At 55.8% G+C, this 10010-nt stretch overlaps 1 pseudogene; it reads left to right on the forward strand.

Annotated features, from left to right (window-relative positions):
* Positions 1–1504: 1504 nt before the first annotated feature.
* On the forward strand, positions 1505–1750 carry LOC139229446 (U2 spliceosomal RNA; annotated as a pseudogene).
* The last annotated feature ends 8260 nt before the right edge of the window (positions 1751–10010 follow it).

Consider the following 10010-nt stretch of genomic DNA (forward strand, 5'->3'; position numbering starts at 1 on the left):
TGCCAACACCCTGACCTCACAAATTGCTGCAAAAATATTAAAAAATAACATTTTAACTTCACTTTTTTGCCGCCTATCCAATTCACCGCTGTCGGCAGGGCTGCACTGTGAGGCACGTTTCAGGGTGTACGGGTCGGTTGATTCTCCAAACTCACAGCGGTGTGGCGATGTGAGCCATTACACCCCGGTGCAGCTCTCCCCCGGTGGTGCTTCTAAACGGCAGCTCAAAAACCGAGCCGAGGATCGTGACCAGGAAGAAAACAGCTGAGCAGCCCATTTCTCACCGTGTCGGGTTAAAACCCGGTGAAAACACGGTTGCATACCACCAGCACACGGCTTATGTTTCTACTCTCCAGAGAGTATTGGCCCAATCTCTCCTCATAGGACAACCCACTCATCCCAGGAACAATCTGGTGAATCTCCATTGCACAACCTCCAAGGCAAGTATGTCCTTCCTTCGATAAGGAGACCACAACTGTGCACAGTGCCCCAGTGTGGTGTCACCAAGGCACTGTACAGTTGTAGTAAGACTTCCTGGGTGAGAAACTGATGTCCTTACCGCCACCTGGTAATGCCAGCAATGCGGGAAAAAATGGCGGCTAATTGGAGGCGATCCCGGCGGTAGCCGCCATATTGGTTGTCCCCATTGCGCTGCCAGTAACCGGAGACGTCAGCTGGCATGCAACATAAACTTAACATCACCTACGTGAACTTTGACCCTAGCGTTCACGCCAGCACTGGGTCCTAAGCACGGCAGGTTAACCCGGTGTGCAAGCAGGCTGACACACGCTGACAGTGGCAATAGCTGCGGTTAAAGGGACCCACACATCAGTCAGGTAACTTTGAATGGAAGGGTTTGGACTTTTTAAAATTTTGCTTGCTGCAGTAGATGTGAAAAGTTTTTTAAGCATGTAGGGAGTGCTGCTGGAGGCTTGCAAGGCATTGGATAGTAAATGAAGGCCTTTGAGAAGGCAGAACATGCTGCGAATACTCAGCAGATCACACAACATCCGTGGAGTTCACGTCTCAGGTCTCAGGTCAACATGCTGCCTGACCAACTGAGTATTTGAAGCATGTTATGCTGTAATTTCACATTTACAGCATCCAGTTGCAGAGGGAAGAGGAAGATGCAGAAGAAGAGAAAGCTGAAGAGGAGCCGTGCATCCTAGACAGCCCCTTTGTGAACAGATATCTGGGATGGAATCATCGACCTGTGGTCCTCGCTGGGCAGATGCTTTTCTTGGGCATGTGAAATGAGGCAGGCACAGGGTGGAATTGTGCTGACGGGAGGGCAGGAAAGCAAGTGGTGCATGCCAGAAGGAGGTTAACATACAAAGAAACCCACATTTTGTATCCAATCAACCCCACCGCTGGCCAAGGGCCGCTGCCAAGAATGGCCTGCACCGTCTCCTCCAAAGGGGTGAGGTGAGGCTAGGAATGGGAGATGTGCCTCACCATTGGTGCAGATTGTTGGTAGGTGACTGATTGGGGATTGTGCATTGAGAGGTCTTCTCGGCCTTTTGGCTAAGATCAAGTGTAGTGCGTAACTGACCTGACAGGGGAGTAACCACCATAAACCCAAGGTGGTTCTCCCTGGATCAGGAAGGTATATGCTTGCTTTTTTGGAAATAGGAGGTGGGTGGGGTGGCTTGACCCATCCACCTCCACGGAGGTGTGTGGGGGACCTGACCCATCCACCTCCATGGCACGAACCTGGTATTGCAGTACTTCCAGGAACGGTGCAGTGGCTCTAGGCCTTTTGGCTAAGAGCATTGGCGCAGAGTGATCCTTGATGTGTACAAGGTGACCTCTGGCGTTTGTGATTTGACAAAGAATTGGAACGATTGGCTATGAATTTCAAAAAAAAAAATTGAGAAGTGTGTGAGGCTAGTGGTGCAGATGGTAGGTGACATCTTTTGAAGATGCATTCACTGACCTTGATCAGTGGTCTGAGGTCATGAAATTCCTTTGGGCACTGGAGTCCAGTAGTGGGGGCGACACTGGTGGCAGTGACAGCCTCGGTGATCTGGCCCCTGTGGGTAGAGGGTCCCTCTTGCTGTATTGAGCCCCTGCACAAAGCTGGAGTGCTGAGTGCGAGACCCTGGGTGCCTCTTCCCTGGCTTGCTGAGCCATTGGTGGTAGTGCTGAAGCACTTTTCCCATTTGTTGGGTTTAGGAAGGTAATTCAGCTTTAAGTGCTGAATATTGACATTTGGAACTTCTCTTGGATATTGATTAATTGTTAAAAGACAGAAAGGGCTAAAAAATGCATTGAATTCATGCCTTTAAATGTCAGAGCTCCTCACTACCCACAATGTCCTGCAGGCTTCACAGCCTCGTGCAGACAGTCGGAGAAGCAGTAAGGCGCACCAGTACAACATGTTGGTCCCGGATCCCTCGTGCAACACCACCTCAGGTTAGCGCTGTGTCACCTACCTCCAGGCCCCCCACACCAATTTACCTCGTTTAGCGCGGCGGCCATGTCGGACGAGGACACCGACTGCTTTCCGGGCAAGAATGCATTCTTCCCCCCTTTACTCTCGTGCTCCAACCCCCTTGCAATAAAGGCCAACATGTCGTTTGCCTTCCCAATCGCTTGCTGTACCTGCATGCTAACTCTGTGTTTCCTTACTACGCCACCAAAATCCACTGAACACCAATATTTAATAGTTTTTTACCATATAAAAAATATTAAATTTTTCTATTCTTCCTACCAAAGAGAATAACAGGCTAACTGGCCTATAGTTCCTGTTTTCTCTCCCTCCTTTCTCGAATAGCGTTGTTACATTTGCTGCCTTCCGATCCGCTGGGATCGTTCGTTAAAAAATCTAGGGTATTTTGGAAAATCACAAGCAATGCATCCACTCGAAGGGACCAACACTTATTTTGCTGCTCTCTTCATTTTTACATACTTGTAGAAGCTCTTATAACCTCACTTTATATTTCTTGCTACTTTAATCTGGCTCAAGACAGAAATTGGGTTCCCGTGTACCTGTTACTTTAAATAGCGATAGTTGCGTTCAAAGGAACAGAATGTCCTCTAAATGTATTGTCGTGCCAATTAACACAACAGGATCATCGATTGCAATCTGCAGCTCAAACCATGGCAAAGGATGTAAGTTTCTGGCATATTTTAATAAGTCCAAATACTTTACCGCAAGTTTAAGGGAGGGCTGTCCAAGCCTCCTGCTTGGAAAAGCCGGTTCAAACGGAAGCCTTTGAGAATGGAGCGGGACATTGGTGGGTAAATCGCTTGGCCAGTTTTAGCGGCCCTGATTAAAATTGTCCCTGTGTTGTGGGAGGATAGGATTCCTTGGGTATCTGCTGGTTTATTGATGAGTCCCCATCTATATTTCTGGGATCTTTACTTGGATACTCCTTCACGTGTGGCAGTATTTTATAGGATTCCATGGCCTGGGTCATGCAGAGTGAACCTGGAATGTTGTTCACCTGCAATCTGAGGGTGGATTTTCTTTTACCCTGCTTTCATAGGGGGCCCCAAAACAGGTGCAACACAAGAGAAAATGAGTGTAAATCCTCCCTCACCCCCCACCCCCAAACCACGCTGCCCCCTCTCCCATTCCCATTCTGCAGCCGAATAGCACTACACCAGAATTTCCTCCATAGCTTTGTTGGTATGTGTAGCTGACAGTGCCTGAAGCAAGCCATAGCAGCAATCGTTGGGGATTTCAATTACCCTAATGTAGAGGGTTGGGGGGACCAAGGAGAGTGAAGAACTCTTAAATTGGGTACAGGAGAACTTTCTTAAATCAGTATGTTTCTAGCCAATGAGGAAGGAAGCAGTGCTGGATTTTGTTCTGGGGAATGGAGTGGGGAAAGTGCAGCACGTTTCAGTTGGAGAACATCTGGGTAATAGTGATCAGAATAAAGTTAGCTTTAAAGTAGTTATGGAAAGGGACAGAGAAAAATCAAAGATGCAAATACCCAACAGGAAGAAAGCCAGTTTCAGTGATTGGAGAAGGGTTCTCGCACAGATGGATTGGAAATAAAGATTGACCAGGAATATAGTAAATGAGCAATGACAGGCTTTAAAGGCGGGTGTGGGCGGGGTGGGCGTGGGCGGGGCGGGAGTGGGTGGGGCGGGTGTGGGAGTGGGCGGGGTGGGAGTGGGCGGGGCGGTTGTGCGTGGGGTGTGGGTGGGAGTGGGCGGGTGTGTGTGAGCGGGGTGGGAGTGGGCGGGGCGGGTGTGCGTGGGGTGTGGGTGGGAGTGGGCGGGGCGGGTGTGTGTGGGAGTGGGCGGGGCGGGTGTGTGTGAGCGGGGTGGGAGTGGGCGGGACGGGTGTGTGTGAGGTGTGGGTGGGTGGGGTGGGAGTGGGCGGGGCGGGTGTGGGAGTGGGCGGGGCGGGTGTGGGAGTGGGCGGGGTGGGAGTGGGCGGGGCGGTTGTGCGTGGGGTGTGGGTGGGAGTGGGCGGGTGTGTGTGAGCGGGGTGGGAGTGGGCGGGGCGGGTGTGCGTGGGGTGTGGGTGGGAGTGGGCGGGGCGGGTGTGTGTGGGGTGTGGGTGGGAGTGGGCGGGGCGGGTGTGTGTGGGATGTGGGTGGGAGTGGGCGGGACGGGTGTGTGTGAGGTGTGGGTGGGCGGGAGTGGGCGGGGCGGGTGTGGGTGGGGCGGGTGTGGGAGTGGGCGGGGCGGGTGTGGGAGTGGGCGGTGTGGGAGTGGGCGAGATGGGTGTGGGAGTGGGCGGGGTGGGAGTGGGCGAGGTGGGTGTGGGAGTGGGTGGGGCGGGTGCGGGTGGGGCGGGTGTGTGTGGGCGGGGTGGGTGGAGTGGGTGGGGCGGGTGGGACAGGTATCATGGCGCATGGTCTGGGCTGCAGCACTGTGGACATCGAGAAGGTTGTAGACAGTCCTGTTTATTCAGGGGCAGAGTTTGATGAAGGTGACCCGCCCACACTCTGTCCAGCCGTCATCCATCAGTTTGCTCTGAGAATAAAGTCAGCAGAGAATAAAGAGAGGATCAGAGAATAATGTAGTGTGTACTGAAAGAAAAAACGAAAGACATGCATTTATATCGCACTTTCATGTCCTCTGGACGTCCCAAAGCACTTTCCAGGCAATTGCGTACTTTTGAATTGTAGTCATTGCAGTAATGTGGGAAACACGGCAGCCAATTTGCGCACAGGAAGGTCTCACAAACAGCAATGTGATAATGATCAAATATTCTGTTTTTAGTGGTATTGATTGAGGGATAAATATGAGATCTGTTACACCCACCTGAGAGAGAACACACTTCACCAAAAGACAGCACATCCCACAGTGCAGCACTCCCTCAGCATTGCCCCTCCGACAGTGCGGCACTCCCTCAGTACTGCCCCTCCGACAGTGCGGCACTCCCTCAGCATTGCCCCTCCGACAGTGCGGTGTTCCCTCAGTACTGCCCCTCTGACAGTGCAGAACTCCCTCAGCATTGCCCCTCCGACAGTGCAGCACTCCCTCGGTACTGCCCCTCCGACAGTGCAGCACTCCCTCAGCATTGCCCCTCCGACAGTGCAGCACTCCCTCGGTACTGCCCCTCCGACAGTGCAGCACTCCCTCAGCATTGCCCCTCCGACAGTGCAGCACTCCCTCAGTACTGCCCCTCCGATAGTGTGGTGCTCCCTCAGCACTGCCCCTCCGATGGTGCAGCGCTCCCTCAGTACTGTCCTTCCAACAGTGCAGTGTTCGCTCAGAACTGTGCCTCCGACAGTGTAGCGCTCCCTCAGTACTGCCCCTCCGATGGTGCAGTGCTCCCTCAGTACTGCCCCTCCAACAGTGTAGCGCTCCCTCAGCACTGCCTCTTCGATGGTGCAGTGCTCCCTCAGCACTTCCCTTCCGACAGTGCGGTGCTCCCTCAGCACTGCACCTCAAACAGCTCCCTCAGTACTGCCCCTCCAACAGTGCGGTGCTCCCTCAGAACTTTTAAAGATTGCATGGATGAACTACAACAATTGTACATCCCTGTCTGGCGTAAAAATAAAATGGGGAAGGTGGCTCAACCGTGGCTAACAAGGGAAATTAGGGATAGTGTTAAACCCAAGGAAGAGCCAAATAAATTGGCCAGAAAAAGCAGCAAATCTGAGGACCGGGAGAAATTTAGAATTCAGCAGAGGAGGACAAAGAGTTTCATTAAGAGGAGGAAAATAGAGTACGAGAGGCACCTTGCAGGGAACATAAAAACTTGTGTGCTGGCCAATATTTATCCCTCAACCAACATTACTAAAAAACATTATCTGGTCATTATCACATTGCTGTGTGTGGGAGCTTGCTGTGCGCAAATTGGTTGCCTCTTTCTCACATTACAGCAGTGACCACACTCCAAAAGTACTTCATTGGCTGTGGAGCACTTTGAGATGTCCTGAGATCGTGAAAGGCGCTATATAAATGCAAGTTTTTCTTTATTTACTGAGCAAGGCTTCAATTGCTGAGCTGAACAGATTAATAGCATCAGTAATAGGTTCTGAAGCTGTGTGCAAAGCCATCTGATATTCATTTGTATGTAATTTCCATGGTCAAACACATGGGCTCAGTCTGATACCTTGCGTGGCCGCAGAGGACGGTGAGTCGGTAGGTCCTGAGGTCAGTGAGTCAGTAGGCCCTAGGTCGGTGAGTCGGTAGGCCCTGAGGTCGGTGAGTCGGTAGGCCCTGATGTCGGTGAGTCGGTAGGTCCTGAGGTCAGTGAGTCAGTAAGCCCTGAGGTCGGTGAGTCGGTAGGCCCTGAGGTCGGTGAGTCGGTAGGTCCTGAGGTCGGTGAGTCGGTAGGCCCTGAGGTCGGTGAGTCGGTAGGCCCTGAGGTCGGTGAGTCGGTAGGCCCTGAGGTCGGTGAGTCGGTAGGTCCTGAGGTCGGTGAGTCGGTAGGCCCTGAGGTCGGTGAGTCGGTAGGCCCTGAGGTTGGTGAGTCGGTAGGCCCTGAGGTCGGTGAGTCGTTAGGCCCTAGGTCGGTGAGTCGGTAGGCCCTGATGTCGGTGAGTCGGTAGGCCCTGAGGTCGGTGAGTCGGTAGGCCCTGATGTCGGTGAGTCGGTAGGCCGTGAGGTCGGTGAATCGGTAGGCCGTGAGGTCGGTGAGTCGGTAGGCCCTGAGGTCGGTGAGTCGGTAGGCCCTGAGGTCGGTGAGTCAGTAGGCCCTGAGGTCGGTGAGTCAGTAGGCCCTGAGGTCGGTGAGTCGGTAGGCCCTGATGTCGGTGAGTCGGTAGGCCGTGAGGTCGGTGAGTCGGTAGGCCCTAATGTCGGTGAGTCGGTAGGCCCTGAGGTCGGTGAGTCGGTAGGCCCTGAGGTCGGTGAGTCCGTAGGCCCTGAGGTCGGTGAGTCACTAGGTCCTGAGGTCGGTGAGTCGGTAAGCCCTGAGGTCGGTGAGTCGGTAGGTCCTGAGGTCAGAGAGTCAGTAAGCCCTGAGGTCGGTGAGTCGGTAGGCCCTGAGGTCGGTGAGTCAGAAGGCCCTGAGGTCGGTGAGATGTTAAGCCCTGAGGTCGGTGAGTCGGTAGGCCCTGAGGTCGGTGAGTCGGTTGGCCCTGAGGTCGGTGAGTTGGTCGGCCCTGATGTCGGTGAGTCAGTAGGCCCTGAGGTCGGTGAGTCGGTAGGCCCTAGGTCGGTGAGTCGGTAGGTCCTGAGGTCGGTGAGTCGGTAGGCCCTGAGTTCGGTGAGTCGGTAGGCCCTGAGATCGGTGAGTCGGTAGGCCCTGAGGTCGGTGAGTCGGTAGGCCCTGAGGTCGGTGAGTCGGTAGGTCCTGAGGTCGGTGAGTCCGTAGGCCCTGAGGTCGGAGAGTCGGTAGGCCCTGAGGTCGGTGAGTCGGTAGGCCCTGAGGTCGGTGAGTCGGTAGGCCCTGAGGTCGGTGAGTCGGTAGGCCCTGAGGTCGGTGAGTCGGTAGGTCCTGAGGTCGGTGAGTCGGTAGGCCCTGAGGTCGGTGAGTCGGTAGGTCCTGAGGTCGGTGAGTCGGTAGGCCCTGAGGTCGGTGAGTCGGTGGGCCCTGAGGTCGGTGAGTCGGTAGGTCCTGAGGTCGGTGAGTCGGTGGGCCCTGAGGTCGGTGAGTCGGTAGGTCCTGAGGTCGGTGAGTCGGTAGGTCCTGAGGTCGGTGAGTCGGTAGGTCCTGAGGTCGGTGAGTCGGTAGGCCCTTGGTCGGTGAGTCGGTAGGTCCTGAGGTCGGTGAGTCGGTAGGCCCTGAGGTCAGCGAGTCAGTAGGCCCTAGGACGGTGAGTCGGTAAGCCCTGAGGTCAGTGAGTCAGTAGGCCCTAGGTCGGTGAGTCGGTAAGCCCTGAGGTCGGTGAGGCGGTACGCCCTGAGGTCGGTGAGTCGGTAGGCCCTGAGGTCAGTAAGTCAGTAGGCCCTGAGGTCGGTGAGTCGGTAGGCCCTGATGTCGGTGAGTCAGTAGGCCCTGAGGTCAGTGAGTCAGAAGGCCCTGAGGTCAGTGAGTCGGTAGGCCCTGAGGTCGGTGAGTCGGTAAGCCCTGAGGTCGGTGAGTCGGTAGGCCCTGAGGTCAATGAGTCAGTAGGCCCTAGGTCGGTGAGTCGGTAGGCCCTGAGGTCGGTGAGTCGGTAGGCCCTGAGTTCAGTGATTCAGTAGGCCCTAGGTCGGTGAGTCGGTAGGCCCTGAGGTCGGTGAGTCGGTAGGTCCTGATGTCGGTGAGTCGGTAGACCCTAGGTCGGTGAGTCGGTAGGTCCTGAGGTCGGTGAGTCGGCAGGCCCTGAGGTCGGTGAGTCGGTAGGCCCTGAGGTCGGTGAGTCGGTAGGCCCTAGGTCGGTGAGTCGGTAGGCCCTAGGTCGGTGAGTCGGTAGGCCATAGGTCGGTGAGTCGGTAGGTCCTGAGGTCAGTGAGTCAGTAGGCCCTAGGTCGGTGAGTCAGTAGGCCCTGAGTTCGGTGAGTCGGTAGGTCCTGAGGTCGGTGAGTCGGTAGGCCCTGAGGTCGGTGAGTCGGTAGGCCCTAGGTCGGTGAGTCGGTAGGCCCTGAGGTCGGTGAGTCGGTAGGTCCTGAGGTCGGTGAGTCGGTAGGCCCTGAGGTCGGTGAGATGGTACGCCCTGAGGTCGGTGAGTCGGTAGGCCCTGAGGTCGGTGAGTCGGTAGGCCCTGAGGTCGGTGAGATGGTACGCCCTGAGGTCGGTGAGTCGGTAGGCCCTGAGGTCGGTGAGTCGGTAGGCCCTGAGGTCGGTGAGTCGGTAGACCCTGAGGTCAGTGAGTCGGTAGGCCCTGAGGTCGGTGAGTCGGTAGTCCCTGAGGTCGGTGAGTCGGTAAGCCCTGAGGTCGGTGAGTCGGTAGGTCCTGACGTCAGTGAGTCAGTAGGCCCTGAGGTCAGTGAGTGGGTAGGCCCTGAGGTCAGTGAGTCAGTAGGCCCTGAGGTCGGTGAGTCGGTAGGCCCTGAGGTCGGTGAGTCGGTAGGCCCTGAGGTTGGTGAGTCGGTAGGCCCTGAGGTCGGTGAGTCGTTAGGCCCTAGTTCGGTGAGTCAGTAGGCCCTGATGTCGGTGAGTCGGTAGGCCCTGAGGTCGGTGAGTCGGTAGGCCCTGATGTCGCTGAGTCGGTAGGCCGTGAGGTCGGTGAATCGGTAGGCCGTGAGGTCGGTGAGTCGGTAGGCCCTGAGGTCGGTGAGTCGGTAGGCCCTGAGGTCGGTGAGTCGGTAGGCCCTGAGGTCGGTGAGTCGGTAGGCCATAGGTCGGTGAATCGGTAGGCCCTGAGGTCGGTGAGTCGATGGCCCTGAGGTCGGTGAGTTGGTAAGCCCTGAGGTCGGTGAGTCGGTAGGACCTGAGGTCGGTGAGTCGGTAGGCCCTGAGGTCGGTGAGTCGGTAGGCCCTGATGTCGGTGAGTCGGTAGGCCGTGAGGTCGGTGAGTCGGTAGGCCCTGACGTCGGTGAGTCGGTAGGCCCTGAGGTCGGTGAGTCGGAAGGCCCTGAGGTCGGTGAGTCGGTAGGCCCTGAGGTCGGTGAGTCACTAGGTCCTGAGGTCGGTGAGTCGGTAAGCCCTGAGGTCGGTGAGTCGGTAGGTCCTGAGGTCAGAGAGTCAGTAAGCCCTGAGGTCGGTGAGTCGGTAGGCTCTAGGT

Source organism: Pristiophorus japonicus, chromosome 18 (assembly GCF_044704955.1).
Source record: "Pristiophorus japonicus isolate sPriJap1 chromosome 18, sPriJap1.hap1, whole genome shotgun sequence".
Classification (NCBI taxonomy): domain Eukaryota; kingdom Metazoa; phylum Chordata; class Chondrichthyes; family Pristiophoridae; genus Pristiophorus; species Pristiophorus japonicus.